The sequence below is a fragment of the Triticum aestivum genome, chromosome 1B (genome assembly GCF_018294505.1).
Source record: "Triticum aestivum cultivar Chinese Spring chromosome 1B, IWGSC CS RefSeq v2.1, whole genome shotgun sequence".
In the NCBI taxonomy this organism is placed as follows: Eukaryota; Viridiplantae; Streptophyta; class Magnoliopsida; order Poales; family Poaceae; genus Triticum; species Triticum aestivum.
The window spans coordinates 329,585,288-329,602,779 of NC_057795.1; positions in this window are offsets into that span (position 1 = coordinate 329,585,288).

The window sequence follows — 17,492 nt, forward strand, 5'->3', positions numbered from 1 at the left end:
GGTGCGGGAATGGCGGCAGTCTGGGAGATATCCTTGGCCATTGTAGCCTGGCCACAACGGTGACGACATCAACTGGTGTTGTGTCCCTCCCTGTGAAAACCTCATCCTTTTGGATGGGATGGCAGCGCCATTCTTCGCCGTCACCTTCCTGGAGGTGCCGCCCTGGTGGTTCGAGAGCTGCGAGGGCGCTCTGGTTTGGGGATTGGGGGAACAATAGTCGCGTGGTCCGATTTTTCACATCGGTGGAGTGCTTTGGCGGGTGATAGGCAATCCCGCAGCTTCTTTGGATGTCCCCTGTTTTCGCCGTGCCGGTCTGATTGTCGATTGGTCAGCACCCTTTGATCAGGGCTGGGCGTGGATCAGGTTCCATTCCTCATCTTCAGTTGCACATGGACCTCGGGGTGCATGCGGTGCCGCTCTTTGTGGGCTTCCTTGATCTCATTGCACTGGATACGCCAGTTTCTATTCTTCGCTTCATTCCCTTCGTGTGTGGCTCTATATACGTGAGCTCGACTCAGTTGGGAGCGGGGCTGAGTATCTCCCATGGTAGTTCGTGGTTGTCATCCAATCTGGCTCTAGGGTGAGCTTACCCATCTTCCGACGGTTCAACGTCCTTTGAGCCAGGACGAGGGGCATGGCCCCTGTCAGTGTCAAAACCGGCGGATCTCGGGTAGATGGTCCCGAACTGTGCGTCTAGGCGGATGGTAACAGGAGACAAGGGACATGATGTTTTTACCCAGGTTCGGGCCCTCTCGATGCAGGTAAAACCCTACTCCTGCTTGATTGATATTGATGATATGGGTAGTACAAGAGTGGATCTACCACGAGATCAAGGAGGCTAAACCCTAGAAGCTAGCCTATGGTATGATTGTTGTTCGTCCTATGGACTAAAACCCTCCGGTTTATATAGATAGCGGAGAGGGCTAGGGTTACACAGAGTCGGTTACAATGGTAGGAGATCTACATATCCGTATCGCCAAACTTGCCTTCCACGCCAAGGAAAGTCCCATCCAGACACGGGACGAAGTCTTCAATCTTGTATCTTCATAGTCTTGGAGTCCGGCCGATGATGATAGTTCGGCTATCCGGACACCCCCTAGTCCAGGACTCCCTCAGTAGCCCCCGAACCAGGCTTCAATGACGATGAGTCCGGCGCGTATATTGTCTTCGGCGTTGCAAGGCGGGTTCTCCTCCAAATTCCATGTGCTTGCCGAATAGTGTCCGGCTTCCTTATAAATGTTGCTCTCCTTGGCTTCCACATCCAATAATGGCCCTCTTCCACGTGTCGTATGAATGCGAAAAGCCAGGGCATTTTTACGTTTTACCCCCTAGCTGCGCGAATAAGCTGCCTATAAGAGAGGCAAGGATCTAGATCCGAATCACACCCTCCTCCTTCCGCGAGTACTCATCGAAGCGCCTCTAACAAAAATCCACTCTATCATGGACAGTCGACGCGGCTCCTCCTCTCGCGCTCCCAGCCCTCAGCCAGGAGATTGGAGGAGATGTTCAGTCCCGCACAGTGAGCTGGTGACGCTCCAAGCAGAGGGATATCTTCCCCCAGCCTTCATGGTTCTGGTTCGAGCCGGACTGGCCACCTACAAAGGTGGAAAGCAGGCGGAGAGCACCCCCAATCCCTCCAAAGGAGAGCGGGTATGCTTCATCCCTTATCTAATAAGGGGACTTAGATTTCCCATACATCCGTTTCTTCGGGGGCTCCTGGAGTTCTACGGGCTCCAGCTTCACCACCTTACACCTGCCTCCATCTTGCACATCGCGGGCTTCTAAGCCCTTTGCGAGCTGTTCTTGGGCATCGAGGCCCATTTTGCGCTGTTGAAGAGATTGTTTTGCCTCGTACCCCGTTCTCACGAGGGGTCGATATATCAAGTGGGCGGAGCCGAAATATGGCGCATCGCCGGGACCGGATACTTATCCGGAACCCCGAAGAAGACGTCCGAAGACTGGCCTTCGGAATGGTTTTATATGGAAGACGCCCCGCTGCCGGACCCAGTTCGGATCGGCCTCCCGGAGTTCAGCAACACTCCTATGAAGAAACGCCTAAGTTGGCGCCCGCGGAGCCCTCAACGGGAGGATGATAGGAGCGTCCAATATCTGATGGGCCGGATAAGGTTACTGGCTCATTCCGGATTGACCATGATTGGAGTCATGGCCACGTACATTATGCGAGGGGTGCAGCTACTCCAATATAGGGGCCATCCCATGTGGGATTTCAACGGGGAGAATGACGCCACCCGTCATGGCCGCAAGGGGCCGGGATCGGCCGCCGATCTGGTGAAGATCCTGTCCGGCTTGTACAAGGGGGAGAAAGAGGACTTCCTCCGCACGAGTCCATTGAATGGATTCTCCATGAATTACCCTCGGAGTTGGGTAAGCGGACGTTTATCTATCCGATCCGTGCTTCCAAAGTTAAGTGTCTCACTTTGTGATTTCGACGCAGGAACTGCGCCGGGATGTGGAGGGCATACAGAGCCCGGCTCCACAACCCGAGGATCCGGGAAGATACCTTGATCCGGCCTCCGAAGAGGATCCGGACATAGAGGTGGAGCTGATCGACGGGGTGTTCCACCAACTTAGCATGGACAATGCTTTAGTCGCCATTACGGCCGATTACCCCGGTTTATCTCCGGCTTCCCAGGTAACTGTGACCGAAGTCCTGACACCATTACTTCATCCGTGCTTATTTCTGACCGCTGTATACCAACGGTGCCTCGCAGGAGGTGCCTTCAAGGCGGGAAGCCGAACCCACGGCGGCTGACCAACAAGGGTCAGTTCGGCCCAGCAGGCGGAAGAGGAGTGCGGCGCGAATCGAAACGTCGCCGCAACGGTATAGCACGCCACCGTTTTTAAGGGAAAGATTCCTGGGAGGTATATTAATGCTCATGACTTTTCCAGGAGAAAGAGCGCTCGCCGGACTGTGCCCGGAGAGGTTGCCAACCAAGCCTCCGCCAGCCAGGCTCCAACACCTGGTCCGGAGGGGGAGGCGAGCGCAAGGCGTGAGCCGGATGCTCCTCCAACGGAGGATGCCGACAGGCTGTCCGCCACCAGGTTTGAGGTGGAGAGCGCCATGAATCACAGGCGCCGCTGGACAGTTCTTCGTGACGCGTGTTTCTCCCCGGAGGCGTTGAATGCCTTTAATGCGGGAGACGTGCACCTCCGTGCCGCTCAAGATGGTTTGACCAAAGCCACGGAGCAGTATGTGAAAGACATACGGGTAAGGAATTTTAATAGTTATATATGCCAGTAGCCCCCGAGACTTAAAGTAGTTAGAATAACTGATTTAAGGATCATTTGTAATGCAGGATCTTACGGAGAAGAATACCCACCTGTCCCAGGAGCTTCAAGAGTGCAAGGCCCAACTTGAGGCCACACTAGCCGCCGCAGGGGGAGCCACAGAGACCCCCTCTGGTAACAAATATTTTAAAAAGATAAGTAGTTTATGAAGTGCAGCGTGCATATAAGTCTGACAATAATATTGCAGATGGTGCCGGACTTGATCTGGACAAGCAACAGCTACTGCGCCAGCTAAAGGCCGGCGAGAGGGTGCTTATGAAGGTGCAGCAGGAGAGGAACAAACTCCAAGATGCTCACACCCAGCTGGGCGAAGAGCTAAAGGGTGTTCGGGCCCAGCTGTCTGGCTCCGTGAAGGAGAATCAGCGGCTTCTTCGCGGCATTTTCAGTAAGTGCTTGAGCAAACTCTTTTGAAAAGAAGAGTTCGGCGAGGAAGTCGATTACAGAAATCTGTCTGTAGGTATGCTCACGGGTCGTCCGGCGGAGGAAATGCCTGGTTCAACGGGTGATCTGCTTCCCGAGCTGCTGCTGCTGCACGAACGTGTTCGGCAAGCGATGAGCGGCGTTGCCCAGGCTTTATGGCCGTCTGTCTCCCTGCCCGAGGGTCTTGGAGGGCTTGCGGAGAAGCTTCAGGGAGCACGGTAGCGCTTCCATCTATGGAAGATATCGGCATGCCGTCAAGGTGCCCGGGAGGCCTGGGCCATGGTGAAGACGCGGTACACAAAGGCTGATCCAAACCATATGGCCGAGGTCGGACCTGTGGGGCCCGATGGGAAGGAGATCCCTGTGAGCTTGATGTACGGCCAAGTAGAGTTGGCCGCTAAGTATTCCCAACGAGACTGTAAGCTAGACAGCCTGTTAGATGGGATTGAAGAGGAATCCAATCAGTCAATTTGACGATGTAATCTAAAATGACATGTAAAATGCCTTCTAGCCGGATTGTAGATTGTTTGTCTTTGCGGACCTTTTCGCTTCAACCTTGGGACCCTAGAATCCGGAGTGTGTCCGAATACCCTCACGGTTATGTAAAAACCGGGGCATGCATGGAGACCAGGCATAGGGGTCATTAGTGCTTTATCAGACAAGTGCCCAACTAGTTATGTTATATTACATGGTTAGTAAGAAACATCTTCCAGGGAGAATAGTTCCGTTAGGGGTTCCTTTCCCTGGGAGGCAATGCCCTAAAGTGCATGTCCAGACTGCGAAAAGAGCAGAAAAGCATTTGGGGGTAGATAAATAAATAAATAAGAAATCATCTTTCAAGTCACCGACCGAATATTCCCTTAAGAACGCTAGCTTTCGGCTTCACCCAGTCTGAGGTACACATCCGGCTGACCCGGCAGTAACAATCGCAGAGGTGCTCCCTTTACCTCCTAGCCGAACAATCGGGAACGTAGGGGTAAGCACAGGAGCCAGGCAACCCAGCTTGGCCAAAACTTAAGTCATATCGATGCATATAATGGTGAATAAAAGGTACATGCGGAAGTGTGACGCATGTGTTGGGCATGAAGCCCGAATAAATAAGCTTCTGTTAAAGAAGCCCCCAGGTATAATGAGTGCGAGCCGCACGTCGAGTGTGTGCGAATAATGCGCAGATCAGCCCACAAAGGCTTTACGAAAAGAAGGGAGGAAGGAAGAGAAAAACAAAAGACAGCTAAAGTTTAAAATGTGGACGGAGGAAGGAGACGAACTCTGAGTCCGGCGCTAGGCGTAGAATCTTCGGAGGCGGGCTGCGTTCCATGGGTTCGGCTCGAGTCGGTTGTTTGATGCGTTTCGTAGACGGTATGCTCCGCCGGTCAGGACTTGGTCGATGATGAAAGGACCTTCCCACTTGGGCTTGATTTTGTCCTTTTTCTTGTCCGGCAGGCGTAGAACTAGTTCGCCAACATTGTAAGTTTTGGCCCGTACTTCTCTACTTTGATATCTTTGAGCCTGCTGCTGATAGAATGCGGAACGAGCCTTTGCCACATCGCGCTCCTCCTCCAATGCGTCCAAACTGTCCTGCCGATCCAACTCGGCTTCTCTTTCTTCGTACATGCGCACGCGAGGTGAGTCATGAATTATATCGCAGGGCAAAACTGCCTCTGCGCCGTATATCATAAAAAATGGTGTGAATCCGGTAGTGCGATTTGGCGTGGTCCGCAGCCCCCAGAGTACGGAGTCGAGCTCCTCCACCCAGTGCGTGTTAGATTTCGTGAGGGACCGCACTAACCTGGGTTTAATGCCGCTCATGATTAGACCATTTGCTCGTTCGACTTGACCGTTAGTTTGAGGGTGATAGACTGAAGCGTAGTCGAGCTTGATGCCCATGTTTTTGCACCAGAGTTTAACCTTGTCGGCCGTGAAGTTCGTGCCGTTATCAGTGATGATGCTGTGGGGGACGCCATAACGGTGTACTACCCCAGATATGGAGTCTATCACAGGTCCGGATTCGGCCGTTTTAACTGGCTTGGTCTCTATCCATTTGGTGAATTTATCCACCATGACCTATAGGTATTTTTGCTTGTGGGTTCCCCCTTTAAGGGGTCCAACCATGTCAAGCCCCCAGACCGCAAACGGCCAGGTGATGGGTATAGTTTTGAGGGCGGTGGGTGGCATGTGGCTCTGATTAGCAAAGAGCTGGCAACCGACGCATCGTTGGACTAAGTTCTGAGCATCTGCCCGGGTAGTCGGCCAATAAAATCATGTACGGAAGGCCTTGCCCACAAGGGCCCGGGCTGCGGTGTGGTGCCCGCCGAGTCCGGCGTGGATTTCAGCCAGAACATTTCGCCCTTCCTCTTCGGGGATACACCTTTGAAGGACTCCGGTTGTGCTTTTCTTATAAAGTTCTCCCTCATGGATCTTGTAGGCTTTAGATCACCGAACTATGCAGCGGGCCTCATTTTGGTCTTCGGGAAGTTCCTGCCTAATTAAGTAGGCTAGGAACGGTTCCGTCCACGGGGCAATGACTGCCATTATTTCGTGGGCTGAAGGTGTTATTTCATTGGCTGAGCCGCCGATTGTGTCAGAATGTTCAGTGTTTGGCGGTGCGGTTGGTTTCGGGTTGTTATTTCCGGACTCCTCTTCCCATAATACGGATGGCTTAAAGAGCCGCTCCAGGAAGATATTTGGAGGGACGACGTCGCGTTTTGTGCCGATGCGTGCCAACACGTCGGCCGCCTGGTTATTGTCCCGGGCTACATGGTGGAATTCGAGTCCTTCAAACCGAGCTGACATTTTTAAGACGGCGTTACGATAGGCTGCCATCTTCGGATCCTTGGCGTCAAAGTCTCCATTTACTTGGGATATTGCGAGGTTTGAATCCCCGCGCACCTCTAGGCGTTGAATACCCATGGAGATTGCCATCCGAAGACCATGTAGAAGGGCCTCATATTCGGCTGCATTGTTGGAGTCCGTGTATATTATCTGAAGTACGTATTGGACTGTGTCTCCGGTTGGGGACGTCAATACGACGCCAGCCCCCAAGCCGGCCAACATTTTGGAGCCGTCGAAATGCATGATCCAATTGGAGTATGTGCCGTACTCTTTAGGGAGTTCGGCTTCAGTCCATTCGGCGATGAAGTCGGCCAAAACTTGCGACTTTATAGCTCGCCGTGGTTTGTAGGTTATGTCGAATGGTAAGAGCTCAATGGCCCATTTTGCAATCATGCCTGTCGCGTCGCGGTTGTTTATAATGTCGTTGAGAGGTACTTCGGAGGCCACTGTTATCGAACACTCTTGAAAGTAGTGTCGCAGCTTCCGGGATGCCATGAACATCGCGTACACTATCTTTTGATAATGTAGATACTGGGACTTGCATGGAGTTAAGACAGTGGATACGTAGTACACTGGTTTTTGAAGAGGGAATTTGTGTCCTTCTGTTTCTCGTTCGACGACGAGTACCGCGCTGACAACTTGATGTGTTGCCGCGATATATAATAACATCGGTTCGCCCAGGTTGGGCGCGGCCAGGACCGGATTTGTTGCCAATATGGCCTTTATTTCTTCGAGTCCGGTCGTGGCAGCATCTGTCCATTCAAAGTGTTCGGTGCGCCGGAGGAGGCGATAGAGGGGCAATGCCTTTTCTTCCAAACGGGAGATGAAGCGGCTTAGAGCTGCCACGCATCTAGTCAGTTTTTGTATTTGTTTGAGGTCTTTTGGGATATCCAATTGTGACAGAGCTCGGATCTTGGCTAGGTTTGCTTCAATTCCTCTACCAGATACAATGAAGCCCAAGAGCTTTCCGGCTGGTACGCCGAAAACGCATTTTTCCGGGTTGAGCTTAATGTCGTATGCTCGGAGGTTGTCGAATGTGAGCCTCAAATCGTCTACTAGAGTTTCGACGTGTTTGGTCTTGACGACCACATCATCGACGTATGCCTTCACTATTTTGCCGATCTGGGTTGCCAGACATGTCTGAATCATGCGCTGATATGTTGCACCGGCGTTTTTGAGTCTGAAGGGCATTGTGTTGAAGCGGAATGGTCCATATGGAGTAATGAATGCCGTTGCGGCTTGGTCTGTTTCCGTCATCTTGATTTGATGGTATCCGGAGTATGCGTCGAGAAGCACAATGAATCGTGCCCTGCGGTAGCATCGATGGTTTGATCGATGCAGGGGAGGGGGAAAGGATCCTTTGGACATGCCTTGTTAAGATCTTTAGAATCGACACACAGGCGCCAGGATTTGTCCTTTTTTGGCACCATTACCAGGTTCGCTAGCCAGTCCGGATGTTTTATGTCTCTGATGAATCCGGCTTCTAATAGTTTGGCTAGCTCCTCTCCCATTGCCTGTCTTTTGGGTTCGGAAAATCACCGAAGAGCCTGCTTGACTGGCTTGAATCCTTTTAGGATGTTTAGGCTGTGTTCTGCCAACCTGCGTGGGATTCCTGGCATATCTGAAGGGTGCCAGGCAAAAATATCCCAATTTTCCCGAAGGAATTCTCGTAGTGCGGCATCGACATCGGGATTTAATTGTGCCCCGATGGAGGCCGTCTTTGTGGGGTCCGTTGGATGGACTTGGAATTTGACTATTTCGTCTGCTGGTTTAAAAGAGGTGGACTTGGATCTCTTATCGAGTATCACATCATCCCTATTCACCATGGAGCGCGGCGCAGTGAGTTCCTCTGCCGCTAGGGCTTCGGATAGTGCCTCTAGGGCTAGTGCGGCTGTCTTATTTTCAGCGCGGAGTGCTATGTCTGGATCACTGACAAGAGTGATGATTCCATTGGGCCCGGGCATTTTAAGCTTCATGTACCCGTAATGGGGTATAGCTTGGAAAATTGTGAATGCCTCTCGCCCTAATAAGGCGTGATATCCGCTGCTGAATGGGGCCACTTGGAACGTCACCTCCTCGGACCTGTAATTGTCCGGCGAGCCGAACACCACATCTAGTGTGATTTTTCCTGTGCAGCGTGCTTCCCGACTAGGGATTATTCCTCTAAAGGTTGTGCTGCTTCGCTCGATGCGGCTCCAGTCTATTTCCATTTTTTGAAGGGTTTGCTCGTAGATGAGGTTTAATCCACTGCCGCCATCCATGAGTACCTTGGTAAGACGAAAGCCGTCCACTATTGGACTGAGGACCAATGCGGCTGGTGCTCGGGCTGTTCGGAATTTAGGTTCGTTGCTGGCATTGAAGGTGATAGCCGTGTCGCTCCATGGATTTATTGTTGCTACTTGGTAGACTTCGGCGAGGCTGCGGAGTGTTCGTTTCCGCATATTGTTTGATGCGAAAGTCTCGAAGAGTGTTAATATCGTACTGGTACTGCTGGGCTGGTTCTCCGGGGCTAGAAGCTCTTCGCCACTTTTGGCCACCTGCCGTAGTATCCAACATGCTCGGAGGCTATGTGTTGGAGTGGCGCCCTCTGTACTGTGGATTTTACAGGGTCCGCTGAGCCATCCCTCCAGTACGGTTCCGTGCCCTTTAGGGGGTTTTTGCTTTTTGGTTTTTGTCCCGGGTGCCTGAGCATGATGCACCCTTTTATTTCGGACTAGGGTTGTGTTCGGAGCCGGATTGTCCCAAAACTTAGTTTCGGTTTTCCAGGCACTCTCCATCGCACAGTACTTTCGTACTATGGACGCCAGGTCGGCGAAGCGTGTGATTTCGCGACGACTTATGGCGTTCATGATTCCCTTGTACGTGCAATTGTTGCAGAAGATTGAGATTGCGCTTTCCTCACGGCAATCCTTTGTCCTGTCCATAACCAGGAGGAATCTGGCCCAGTAATGATGTACTGTTTCAGTGGGCTCTTGCCAGATTTGAGATAGATCGCTTATGTTTGGGTGGGCGGGTGGAATTAAGTCCGGAACCCCGCCCAATTTGAGGCTCAAGGGCCGAAGAGTTTCCGAATTTGGAAGCTTGGATTGCTGGATGTTGTCCAACGAACCTGGTCCGCTGCCTGACTTTAGGTTCAGTACTTGATTGACGTCCGTCTCTCCGCTGGAATCCTGCATGGAGGGATCAGGAATCCAGACATAACTGGTCTTTAGTATAGAAGAAGAGTCGCCGGGTTGTTCCTCTACCACCGCAACGTGGTGGGTAACCTGGGGAGAGTTAATCTCTCTCAGATCGGTTTTAAGCCCAATCTGATCGTAGTCTGTAGCGACTCCCAGGGCGGCTATGCGATCCAAGAGCTCACTTACGGAAGAGAGCTCCACCGGATCCAGCTGCTCGGCGAATTCCGAGTTGACGTGAAGATCGCTTTTGATGACCCGAGAGGTCATCGTCGGAGCGGCGGCCGAACAGGCGGTCATAAGAAAACCACCTAGCCGGATAGTTTGGCCGGCGGTCAAAGCTCCTTTGGCAATGGTACCGTCTTTAAAGACGGGAAGAGGCGTCCTTCCTGATTGTGACGGCACAGAGGAACTCTCAATGAAAGCACCAATGTCGGTGTCAAAATCAGCGGATCTCGGGTAGGGGGTCCCGAACTGTGCGTCTAGGCGGATGGTAACAGGAGACAAGGGACACGATGTTTTTACCCAGGTTCGGGCCCTCTCGATGGAGGTAAAACCCTACTCCTGCTTGATTGATATTGATGATATGGGTAGTACAAGAGTGGATCTACCACGAGATCAAGGAGGCTAAACCCTAGAAGCTAGCCTATGGTATGATTGTTGTTCGTCCTATGGACTAAAACCCTCCGGTTTATATAGATACCGGAGAGGGCTAGGGTTACACAGAGTCGGTTACAATGGTAGGAGATCTACATATCCGTATCGCCAAACTTTCCTTCCACGCCAAGGAAAGTCCCATCCGGACACGGGACGAAGTCTTCAATCTTGTATCTTCATAGTCTTGGAGTCCGGCCGATGATGATAGTTCGGCTATCCGGACACCCCCTAGTCCAGGACTCCCTCAGCCCCCTTCAGAGATGAATTTTGGTTGGTTGTTGCAGCTCACCACTCCTGGTGTAGATGAGGGCATGCTCCTTACCTCTGTTGGGTCATCTTCTCCGGTGCTCATTCCATGGTAGGGGGCATCATCGACATCAAGCGGAGCATTTATTTTCCATTCTGTTGTAGTGCTTGGTGTAGTTGATGTTTGTAAGTTGTCTTATAGCATTATGTATCTACCGTTTCATTTCTCTTGTAAGGTGTTGTCAGATGTAATTTCTGGCGGTTGATGGCTTTATTGTTAATTCAAAGTTGGTTCTCTCTCGAGCCTTCGTTCTAAAAAAAGTACAAAACATCTCAAACATAATAAAAAATACATCAAAATTTTGAGACCACCAAATGACTAGTACTGCCGTCAGAACAAGCTGTCGACGCGTCGATGTCGTCGTTCCCCTACCGGAGCCAGCTTGACCTTGTCGATGACAACCGGGAAGTCTTCGTGCATGTGCCCCTAAGGACCAGTACCCTGGAGCTGTAGACGCCGTCATTAAACCCCTGAAAAAGATCTGAAACACCTGACACCAAATCTTGCCACATGACGAGAAACCCTAACATCACCGTCCAAAAGATGTTGTACACACGTGCTAAAACAACTATTTTAGTAGTTTTTTTTACGTTTTTTGAAAAGGACGATAACCCTGGCCTCTGCATCGATCGATGCATGTAGCCATCTTCTTTACTATTCAACGGAGTCTAACAACTTGAATAAGGATGAACCTGAAGCCCTCTATCTTTTTTTAGAAGACCTTAAGCCCTCTACCCACCGAGCAAAGTTGCAAACCTACAAATTCTTTTATAATGTGCCTGAACCACATGAATGCGCACTATATAATCTGGTAGCACCACCCGGTCTAGCCGACCCACAGCGCGCACCGTATGCACACGCTCTGGATCCGTCACCGCCATCTTTCGCCGTCCCACCTTTAGGACCGATCAATGCATTCACCTTGCCAGACCATTCCGCCGCCGACGCCAGCCAGCGCCACAATCCTGCGTGTGTCCATCAACACGCTACTTTACTGGTTTAGGGTGCTCTAAACTCACATGAACCAAAAAAATCGCCTTACGCCTCTTCTTTCCTCCTCCACAAGAATAGACATCAAGCTCTCCTTCTCCCGTCGACGATGTCGCCGGTCCGCCCCATCTCCGATGGCTTTTGGGTCATGGTGGTGTGCAGGATCTCACCGCCCCCCCTGCACCGGTTGAGGGAGGGACCCCGTTCTCATTTTTGTTTGGCTTCGTGTCTTGGTTGGGGCTGTGTGGCGGCGGTTATGTCCCTTAGTGGAAATAATGCCTTCCACGTTCTATCCTAGTCCCGATGGTACGTCTAGCATCGCTGGAGGGCGTGTTGGGGTGTGCCTCCGTCGGACTCACAATATTTGGTCGGTGCTGGTCTTCGATGGGTCCTTTTGGATCCGGTCTTCGTTCGTCTTCATTTAGGTGTTTACATGTTTGATTCTTCTGAATTTACGACTCTTTTCATCGGCGAAGTTTGCTACTCTGGTGCGCTGGTCCTGCGGAGCCTTACCACGACAACTTCCCAAGTGTGTACTGCAACAAGGTTTGCCCAGCTTCGGTGATGGAGGGGCGAACACGGCGGCACACTTTTAGCTCGTTCAGTGCTTATAGTCGTCGCTAGGTGGTTCATTGATCTGGTTGTAAATTTTATTACCTTTGGTGTTCTTTGTACTGCCATGATGAATTATGAATAGATCAGATGTTTCTCCTGCAAAAAACCTCACGTGAACTTCGGCCACTCTGCCTGCCCAAAGCACGATTGCATATATCGCCCATTTGCGGATTCCAATTCCATTCATTGGTGGTAGAATAGGGACGTGGAGTATCTGCTCTCGAGCTCAAATGCTCCTTGATAAACGGTAAAAACTAAGAAAAATAGTAAAAGGATTCAAAAAGTTTTGATTTTTTTGTGATAAACTTCAAGTCTTTTATGTGCTTGCAAAAGTTTATCACGAAAATACATTAGTGGAAGTCATGCCAAAAAAACTTATGCTCCAAAAATTCTATACTTGAAAGCATTTTAGAGTGCTAAGTTTTTTTTATATGATTTCCACAAATGTCATTTCGGGTTGAAAATTTTCCGGCACACAAAACATATGTCCAAGTTTGCCACCAAAAACATTAGGAATTTTTTCTTCCTTTTTCAATTTTACTGTTCATCTCGAGCTCATTTGAGCTCGGGAGTAAAAGAGGTCCTTCTGTGAAATAGGGATGAAACATTCCTGCGTCAGTTATGTTTGGGCCGGTCCAATAGCAAGACCCCTCTTCTCTTCTGGCTATGTGAAGTTCCTTCCCCGACCGGTGTTTTTTTCTTTTGGTTTTTTATTTTTATTTTTTTCATTCTCAATTTTCTTTTCATTTTTTATTTCAATTTCGCATTTTATTTTTTCCATTCTGCTAAATTTTAATTCGCTAATATTTTTTTTAGAATCATGAACATTTTTTAAATTATCAATAATTTTTGAATTCGTGAATTTTTATAAATCACGAATATTTTTGAAATTCAGGAATATTTTTTAAATTGCGAAACTTTTTAACTCTGAGAACATGTTTGGACATTCAAGAACATTTCTTTAATTCGTGAGAATTTTAATTTTCAAGATTATTTTATGAAATTAGGAACATTTTTAAAATTTGTAAACATACCACTACAGCCCTAATTGGGCCGCCCAGTTAACTACGCTGACATACTTATAGGATGGGAGCTAGCTGCTGATTTTAGGAAGCTTCTAGAAGGTTCCTGCTAGTTTGGGGAACCCAATATAAGGTTCCTAAATAGGGTTTTCCGTTCACTGGTTAGACGGTTTTCTTTTTTGCGCTTTTTCATTTTTACTTTTCTTTCCTTTTTCCTATTTCTTTTTTTTCACATTTCCAAAAGGTTTTCTAAATTTCAAAAATGTTTCTGCTTTCAAATTTTGTTCCAATATTCAAAAAATCTTCGTAGAAATTCAAAAGGTAATTTTGTTTTTGAAATTTGTTTGAAATTTCAAAATATGTTTCAGTCTAAAAAATTTGTTCAAAACCCAAAAATATTTGTGTTTTCACAAACGTTCTGAGTATTTCAATAAATGTTCAGGACTTTCAGGAAAATAAAATAATATTTACGAAATATATTCTCGTTTTCGAAAATTTGTTCACATTTTCGAAAACTATTCGCATTTTAAGAAAATGTTTACATTTTAAAAAATTGCTATCATTTAAAAAAATCATGTTTTCAAATCTTGCCACAAATTTAGAACTTGTTCATGGTTTAAAAAACCTTTTGTTAATTTTCAAAAAACAATTACTTGGGATTCTGAAAAGTACTTGCATTTTAAATTTTGTTCCTCTTTTGACAAAAGTATTTTAAATTTAAATAATTGTTCATGTTCTTCAGAAAAATGTTTGGAATTTCAAAATTATTCACAGCTTGAATAAATGTTGACAAATTCAAAAGTTGTTCAGAAATCCCTGAACATTTTCCAAATGTGTGAACTTTTGAAAATTCATGAACATGTTTAAAATTTGGTGAAGTTTTTCTGAATTCGCAAGCCACTCTTCATACAGGTGAACATGCTTTGAAACCACAGCCTTTTTTGAATTATTGAACTTTTCATTCCAAATTCGTACATTCATCATTACAATATAAACCCAGGGTGAGATAAAAAAAAGAAGTGAGAAAATCAAAATAAAGCATACGCATATTGTCTCTCTCGTACGTGGTGCCGACGTGAGCTATCGCTAGACTCGGTTGTTTGGATAGCGGGATTGTAGAGAATCAGGTTTGCATAAACACGATTTCAGTTATAACAAGCTAAAACCACGTTTGGATCATCTAACTAAACCATGGATAAGTACTACCCAGTTTTCTACAAGCCCAAAAAACGAGCTTTTAGAAAACTGGTTTTTAGAGGGTTTTTAGGAAAACGTTTGGAGCTCATAGCCGGGCGCTGTAGTGGCAGGAGCGATCACACAGTGAGCGATTTGGGAGGGAGCAATCGCTATAGAGGATACATAACACCACCTGTGCAAAGCCAACTCGCGCAAGCAGAGAACAGGAGAGGGGTTGTTTTCGACATCACTAGTTAGTTAAAAGGAATTCCTTGTAAATATCACTTTCCTCTTCTATGGTGATGATAAGTGACGCATCATTTATGCGCCATTCTATGCAACATGAGAGTTTTGAAGAGATTTCTGCCCAGGCATGCATGGGATGACTGAGTTTATTTGTGTCTTTATCGATTATTTGTTCAAAACAAAATATATTTGAACCCATGTGTCCAGATTATGAACCATTTTCATTGTTGCCTTTCTCGGGTTGAGATCTATGAAAATAGATATGATGTTGATAGTTTGTGATGAAATTATTTGGGCAACCATGTGCTCCTTGTTAAACGCAGCATTATAACGTGAAACATAGGGATAGATGTTTAAGTGCTTTCGGCAGGCCTAGGTAGATTACAATGTACTCTATCTCCTGTAACACCGAATTCCTCTCTTATCCCTTCTCCTCCAAGAATGTAATCTCAACAAACTTGTATGCGCTGTCATCCAGGGAGGTGCGCCCCTGTTATATAAACATGCAGCGCGTCCCTCCAACGGGGTAAGACGCTTTCCGCCTATCGCACATGGTAATGAGAGCATCCCTCTTCCAACACATCTAGCTTTCCAATCTCCATTAGTACCTAGCAATGTCTTCCTCCGGCTCCTCCCAGATCAACCTAAACAACCAGGTCATGGAGAAGCTCACCCGTATGAACTACATAATGTGGCGCATCCAGATCATGCCGCAGCTAAGGGGAGCTGGCGTCTTCGGCTATGCCGATGACAGCACGCCGGAGCCAGCCCGCTTCCTTCCTGGCAAGGACAAGGACGACAAGGACACCACCTAGCCCAGTCCTCTCCACCCAATCTGGGTCCGGGAGGATCAACAAGTGCTCAGGTACCTGCTCAACAATCTCTCCAAAGAGGTGTTGGTGCAGGTGACCGCGATCACCACGACGCACGCGCTCTGGACAACCCTGGCGGCCATGTTCTCCTCACAGTCGCTCAGCCGCATCAACAACATCCGCACGACTCTGCTTCATGCGCAGAGGGAACTCAGCCGATCGCCACCTTCTTTGCCCACATGCACGGCCTCGCTGATGAACTTGCAGCGGCCGGCAAACCGCTGCAAGACGACGAGATAGTCTCCTACATCATCCACGCGCTGGACATGGAGTACCAGCCTCTGGTATCGGCCCTCGACGCTTGCACCTCCCCCGTCACCCTGGATGAGATGTTAACCATGCTAAGTAACTTTGATCAGTGCATGGCACTCTACCAGGGTTCGGGTGGCTTCAAGTCGTCCGCTAACGCAACCTCTCGTGGCCGCGGCGGACCTCCATGCGGGAAGGTCAGATCGGGTGGCGGCGGAAACTCCTCCAACAGCACCAATCCATGCGCCGGACGTTCCCCCTCCACCAACTCCAAGGGACGCGGCGGCGGTGGTGGCCGCGGCTCCAACAGAGTGTGCCCTGATGCGCCGCACTACCAGATCTGCGGCAAGCTCGGTCATAGTGCTCGGGACTGCTGGTACCGCTACGATGATGATGATGATGATGACTCCCAGGACGAGGACAAGGTGGCTGCTGCTGCGATGGCTCCTATGGCATCGACACCAACTGGTACATCGACAGTGGTGCCACCGAACACATCACCAGCGAGCTCGAGAAGGTGACCACGCGGGAGAAATACCACGGCAAGGATCAAATCCACATTGCTAGTGGTGTAGGTATGAGGATCCGTCACGTTGGTCATACAATTTTTAAAACTCCCCATCGCAAACTTCATCTTAGAAAAATTTGCATGTCCCTAGTGCTAGTATGAATCTTCTCTCCGTTCATAGAATTGCCATTGACAATCACGTCTTCCTCGAGTTTCATCCTTTTTTCTTTGGGTTTTTATCATTTATGCCATTAGTTGTGTCCCACTACTCAGTTTTGCCATTAGAAATTACTACTACTCAAAAATGCCATCGTTTCGCGAGATGTTTGCTCAAAAATGCCATTAGATATCTAAAAAATGTCATCGTTCCATTAGATGTTTGCTCAGAAATGCCATTATACATCGTTATTTTCAGGCCAGACTCGTTGACCATGTTATATGATGAAAATACCCCTATACCCACATGTCAGCTCTATGTATCTCACGATGATAAGTGTGGACCCCACTTGTCAGGAGTAAGCAAGCGAATAATTTTAGAGAAAATAAGAATGCTATTGGGATCAAGTGGGACCCACACTTTATTGCGGTGAGATAGAGGGAGAGCTGACATGTTGTTATATAGGTATTTTGGTCATTATGACATGACAAATGGGATTTGAGCTGACAATAATGGTGTCCAGTGGCATTTTTGAGCACGCGCCTAACGAAACGATGTCATTTTTGAGCAATTGAAATTCTTAGTAGCAAAGTCGAGTAGTGAAACACAACCAGGGGCATAAATGATAAACCCCCCCTTTTTATCAAGGATAAGGCAACGAAAAAAGTTCTTTATCGAGGTAGATGCGTTCGAGGGCTCAACCCGTTGATTCCGGGGCGTCAGAGATTCAATAAATGAGCCTACGGTGTTGCCAATCTTTCGTCAACACGATGGCACGATCGATTAGGCCATGCCTCTTTTTCTTTAGTTGAAAGATTTCTTAGGAAAAATAAGCTCGCGTTTGTTGGTGAGCGCAATGTTGAAATAGTTTGTGATTCATGTCAACGTGCTACGAGTCATCAATTACCATATCCAATATCAACTAGTGTGTCTACAAAACCATTGCAATTAATTTT